Source organism: Psammomys obesus, unplaced genomic scaffold, assembly GCF_907164565.1.
Source record: "Psammomys obesus unplaced genomic scaffold, mPsaObe1.curated_primary_1811, whole genome shotgun sequence".
NCBI classification, from domain to species: Eukaryota; Metazoa; Chordata; class Mammalia; order Rodentia; family Muridae; genus Psammomys; species Psammomys obesus.
This window is the reverse complement of record NW_026596452.1, coordinates 1678959-1685485: the sequence shown is the minus strand read 5'-3', so window position 1 is coordinate 1685485 and position 6527 is coordinate 1678959. Positions and strand designations below refer to the sequence as shown.

At 44.2% G+C, this 6527-nt stretch overlaps 1 pseudogene; it reads right to left on the bottom strand.

The window, feature by feature from the left end:
• Nucleotides 1-1966: 1966 nt before the first annotated feature.
• LOC129669894 (40S ribosomal protein S25-like) lies at nucleotides 1967-4809 on the bottom strand (annotated as a pseudogene).
• Between the last annotated feature and the right edge of the window lie 1718 nt (nucleotides 4810-6527).

Below are 6527 nucleotides of genomic sequence, written 5' to 3'. Positions count from 1 at the left end.
TTTCCTCCATTTGTGTTTTCTTTAATTTTTCTAGTTCTATCTTCAGGTCTTGAGTTGTTTTGTTTACTTCCTTCACCTGTCTGCTTGTATTTTCCTCTTTTTCTTTTAGTTCCTTCAACTCTGTCTCTTTGATTTCTTTCAGTGATTTAATTATTTCTTCTCTGAAGGGCACAAGCTGTTTGGCTGCATCTTCCCGTATTTCTTCACGGATGGCCCTAATTTGCTTGTCTTTATCTTCCTCCATTTCTTTACGGATAGCCATGATCTGTTTGGTTTTATCTTCCTCTAATTCTTTACGTATTTTATCTGTTTCCTCTATTATTCTCTTCATCAACATAGATGTAAGGTCATCTTCTTGATTTTCTATTATGCTGCATTGTTCAGGGCTGTTTGCCCCTGGATGGCTGGGTTCTGGAGATGCCATATTGCTCTGTCTTTTGTTGGTTGAGCCTTTACGCTGACCTCTACCCATTGGGCTGATTTAGGTTTTGGCTGTTAGTTTCTGTGCTCCCTGGAGTCCTGAGGTAGGGAGTATCCCCTTGGCCGGAAGATGATTTTTCCTGAAGAAGTCCTTCTCTGCTTTTTGGTTATGGTCACTGTATGGCCAGTGTTTCTCAGGAGTTGCCACTGCTCACCTCAGGTTTATAGCCCTGAGTAGTAGCTGTGGTCTATGTTAGGCAGGGGGGCATCTCCTCTTACCCATAAAATTTCTCAAGACAGCTGCCCCACTGCTGGGTTTCTTGTTATAAATTTAGTGTGCTGCTGCTCACTAAATTTAGTGTGCTGCTGCTCACTAAATTTCCATGTACAGTCCTCTTGAAGAGACTGCTGATTCCCTAGCTGTGGGGTTTTCTCCCAACAGGGAAACCCAGTCTGTTATCCTGGGGCGCACAGTTCTGTCTGAGAAAGTGGGAGGTGCACTCAGCAAGTCTCTGGGCCAAAGGCTGATTGCTCTGCTCTGGACCTGGAGAATGTGCACCTAGGTTGAGTTGGCGCCGGGGGGCACTGCTCTGGTCTGGAGGCTGGGTGCCTCACTCTGGACCAGAAGCTCTTTGTCTCTATCTGGGATGGCGGCTGTAGGCACCGCTCTGGTGCAGACGCTGTGGGTGCAGCCCCCCTGAAGGATCAGGGATTCCCACAGTTTTGGCAGTCCAGCCAGGGACAACTGGCCGATCCCTGGCACAGTATCTGAGGGCTGCTGTAATGGCTCTTCGTCTCCTGCAGGTCTGAGGATGCAGCTGTGTGTCCCAGTGCCCCAGGGGAGCGCAACAATGGCCGCAGAGCACAGCGCTTCTGCCTGCACTAGAGTCTGCGTGAGTCCAGGAAGTGTTTTGGTGCTGGGTGTCCTAAGCGTTAGAGCTGCTGACCCCCTCCGCTGGGGGTTTCCTCCTGCCAGAGACACGCAGTCTGGTGCCCTGGTGCCCTGGTGCCCACAGTTCTATCTGAGGCGGCGAATCACACGCGCAGGCAGGGCTCTGTGCAGGCGCCTTTGTCCCGGCTCTGGGTCCGGGCTGGCTCCTGGGGCACCCGCGGAACCCGAGTCTTTTCCAGGGGATGTCTGGGTAATCTGGGGTCGGTCCCAATTGTTTCCTGCTCCGTGGGATTATCTCTCGACTGGGAAATCCAGTCTATGGTGCTGTGGGCCCACAGTTCAGTCTGGGCCTGTAACCAGATCGCGCTGGCGGGTAGCTCTGGGCTGGCGACTAAGCACCTGGCGAAACTGGGATCTCTTCTGCGGTTTAGCCGGGTGAGTTAAAGCTGATTGAATCCCCCACCGTGGGGTATCCTCTCACCTGAGAAACACAACCACTTGTGTTTTATGGCTGCGAGTTCTGATTGCTGGTCACTGTGCCAATCCTGCTGTGCTGCTCCTCAGAATGAGAGTCCTCCCGGCGCCGCCATCTTGCCCCGCCCCCTCTATTTAATAAAGTTTTATTTTTCCAAATGCACAGCTATTTGAACCTGTTCATGCATCTTCACCAGTAGCTGGGGCATCTCCATACCCTTTGTGTCTCTAGTGTAAATTACTTGAGCTCTGTGCTTTGAAACCAGCTTGCTATGTCCTTTACTAAGTAGCTCCTGAAGGGCTGCCCTGACCGAGGAATGGCAAATCTTCAGTCTCTCAGAGACCCCAGCTGGAGTAATAAGTTTATAGTTGGGAACTTTCTTACACAATTTGTCATATGCAACTTTGTCAAACAGGACTAGATTGTTGAGCTTCTCCAGAACTTTACCTTTTACCACATCTTTTTGGCCTTGCCACCAAACTTATTTACTGGATCTTTGTCTTTTTTGGCTGATTTTCCGGCATCCTTCTTCTTCTTGTCATCCTCAGGCGGCACGGCAAAGCTCAGAGAGTGGCAACAACCACTGCAGCTTCACTAAGATGTCAGAGAAAAAGCAGTCTAGCTTTCTATTCTGTATTATTACCAGTCATTTTTGTTGGACTATAGATCTTTCAAGGGAACAAAAAAACAACCAGATTTTAAAGATTAATTTTTATTATTTTTAAGTGTGTGTGTGTGTGTGTGTATGCATGCATGTGCGCATGTGTATAGCTATGTGTATCTGAGTGCACATGACTGCAAAGGACAATGACATCAGATCCTCTGGAGAACAGATGGTTGTGAGCCACCCAACTCAGGTACTAGGAACCAAACTTAGGTCCTCTTGAAAAGCAGGAAGTCATAACCAATGACCCGTCCTAACCTGTTACAGTTATTTTTATATAAAACTGTATTTGTTTCACAGTTTCTTTCTTAACGTTGCCATCACTCAAATAATTGAGATTATATTTTATATTATTTTAACAAGCTTTACAACACAAGAACTGAGCAGTTATTGCTTTATTTTTAACCCTCTAAGCTAATTTGGTTTCCTCTCATTGTACAACCTGCTCCAGCTCCTTCTCCTCTGATGGCTCTTGGACCTTTCCCATAGCCGAATCCCCTACTTCCTCCTCTAACTCCTTCTCTCCTGGCTGGCAGGAAGTCCAGCCCTATTCTCTCCCCTGGCTGTAAACTGCTTTATTGACATATCAGGGGACAATTAGGGAGCACTGTTTATACAACATTGAGACAGGAGATTCTCAGAACAAGGATTACAACCACACTTGGGGAAGGGGGCTACAGAAATCAGCATTGAATTATACAATAACCTTATATGTACACTATCCTCAACTTTTTTTTAACTTTTAAGGTCTTTTGAAGATCTTTAGGGGTGACTTTTAAGAACCTAGACAAATGTCCATTACTCCTTTAGTTTCCCTCGACCAGTTGTGTCATCTGCTGGAGTAAACCAGGATTTTGCTAATCATTCAACTTCCCTTGGAAGCATACAGACAATTTCCTTTTGTAGAATGTACATTGGTTAGGGTTCGACTCTGGCATCTCCATGGTTCCACTAATCAAGAGGACAAGTGACTTCCCAGAGCTAGAAGAAACTTTTAGAGGTTTTCCATCATCACTTGAGACCTTGCCGGTCCGGAAGAAAAGGCCAAAATAGTGCATTCCTTTTAATCTCTGGGTATATCTATTGAACACTCAAAAGCTCAGTTCTATCAGTACTGAAGAACAAAATGTGGCTTAAATTTTACCTGTTGTGTGACATACAAATTTTGACAAAGATAGATTTTTTTTTAATTAGAAGCCTGATAAACACAGGAGAAACTATAATCAATTATTTGACAAAACATAAAATATCTGCTCTTTAAACAAGTTTTTGCAAACCAATACTATTTTTAAGTTGTAACTTTCATAAATCTTCTTGTGACATACTTAAACATTTTGTTTTTTTCTTAATCTTACTTTAGTTCCATTTTGGAATGGTACTTTATCTTTATTATAAAATCATCATACAAAAATCTTTTCTCATCTAAAAGTACTTGGATTTCTCCTTAATCTTTTCCAACCAAAATGATATTTTATATCTACAACATCTTAAATTTAAATTTTTAATGTTTTGAGGATTTCATACATGACTATTACATTTACGTCATTTCTAGCCCTTCTTTGTCATTTAAGTTCTCTACTCCCGCTAAAATTTATAACCTCTTATTCAATTATATTATTACATATATAGGCATATATATGTAAAGGCATATATATATAGGCATATACATGTAAATGTCCACACATAGACAAAATCTACTGTGTCCATTTAGTGTTAATTGTACATACATGTGTTTAGGACTGACCACTTGGTACCAGGTAATCTATCATTGAGCTTGTCCCTAGAGAAAACAGTCTTCTGTAATGGTTTGAATGAAAATGCTCCCCCACAGGGTATTTGAACACTTGGTCCCCAATTGTGATACTTTGTGGGGAGGTTTAGCCTTGCTGGAGGAAGTATGTCACCAGGAACAAGTAACTAATATAGCTTCTCTCAGTAACCATTGATTGCCTTATAGCTCTTCATATAGGGGTGGGACCTTGTGAAATTTTCCTAACACACATTGTTATGTCAGCTGGCATTGTCATTATGCCTGTCTTCTTTAGGCAACTGTATAATTGAATTTTCATGGGCACAGCTTTTTTTTTTTTGTCATAGCTGAAAGACACTAACAGAGAGCATACTGGTTCTCTGGCTCTTATAATCTTTCTGTCCCCTTTTCTGTAATTTTTTTTCTTGTGCCTTTAGGGTAAGGGTTGCATTTTTTTTTTTGTATCAGTTGGAGCTACCCACCTCATGATCATTCATTCTCTGCATTTTGACCAGTTATGGCTCTCTATAGTATCTCCATCTGTTGCAAAAAGAAGCTTCTTTGAAGAAGGGTGACATCACTACTTACCTGTGTATAACAATAAGCATTGGGGATATAGTTAGAAATTATATTGGATTAGAAAATTGACAGTACTAGGTTCTCATCTACAGTCCATGACCTCTCCAGCCATAGGTAGTTTGTTGTGTTTACATTACTAGGCATAAATTCCTTCCATTTGAACAGACCTTAAGTCCAATTAGGCAGCTGTTTTCAAGATAAAAGTGCCATTGTGGCACCATTGGGGTTATCTTGCCAAGCTGACCATTGCTGTGATTAACAGACTTTATAATTGGTTAGGACTACTAATTACTTTTCTCCTTTGGCAGCTCTCATGGCACCATAGTGTAAGAATGAGAGACCAAAGAATTAAAAAATAGTTTTTTTGAGTTATTGAATTAAAGTTTAAAGTACAAGCCTGAACAAAAGCCAGACAGGTGGAGACATGCCTAGCCACCTGCAGGGAGGAACCAGGCTTACTGCATTCTTTTCCTGCCCACTAGAGATACAGTTGTTAGGAAACCAGCTCAGATAACCCCTCTGCCCTAGGGCCGCCAAACAAGGGAAGCCAGACCATTAATGGTTTGGGAAACTTCCTATAACCAATCAGTTCAAAATGCAATATTGTCCTTTGTGTTTCCACCAATAGATGCTTGCCAGGCAGGAATTTCCCTGCTTTGGGTGTGCTGGGAGTGACTGGACTCTTTAAATCAACCACTTAACCTGAGCACGAGGCTCTCTGAGCGCAACTGCTATAGCAGTGAGGGTGTGTGAGCCCAAGCTATAGCTTGTAATAAAAACATTCTCATGTGTTTTCCAATGGACTGGATGGACTCCTGGTGGTCTTTTAGGGTCTCATGAATCTGGCACAACATACTTGGAGGCTCACTGGGATCCCCAAGACCTCCCCCCAAGACCTCCCAGGAACCCCAAGCTGAAGGGTCAGAACCCCAGGTAAATGCTTTTGTTTTGGCCAAGGTCTATGTCTCTGTTCTGTTATTCTGTGTACTTTTGAGATCTCAAGGTGGTACATAGTGGGTAGCCAGGGAGCGGTGGCAGTTGATGAGCTGACAGACTGTGTCCATGGAGAATCTGGAAGATATCACAGATCCCAGAGGAGACGGGGCTCACCAGTAGCACTGTGAGGGACCAGGGGTTCCAAGTCTGTTTGATAGGCCTAAAAAGTGGTTTGCTCTCACAGAGACAGGAAGTGCCACCAATGTACTGAGTTCTTACCCTCCAGTTGGAGAGATTTTTGGTGGAAGTGGAATCCCACTGTCTACTCTCCTCTGTGTGCTTTCAGCTTCCGTGGCAGGGAAGCCATGGCGGGAGTCTGTGAGTCTGAGCTTTTGGATCCATTTCTGCTTCCAATCATGGAATGACTACACCACTACTTTGTTCATGGCTGTCTTTCTATTTTGTTCCTTGTGTTTGTGAATCTTTGTATTGGACTGTAATGAACATTAGGCAGACTTCCTCTAATCCCTCCCTCTTCCTCCTGACCCCTCCACCCCTGCATCATTCCCTTTCCCTGGGATTGGCGGGTGCTCAGAGCAGGCATGGGATGGGTGGGGATGCGAGGGTGAGGCAGGTAATGAAATTGTCTGGGACCACTCCTGGACAGCTCGTGGCCACCTCTGAGTGCACCTTCATCGTGGCAGAGGTGGATGGCAGAGGGAGCCACAACCTCAGATCAGGTGGTCTGGCAGAATGACAGGCTGCTGTTCCAAGATCTGGTGCAGCTGGGTGAAGCCCAATTTCAGGGTAG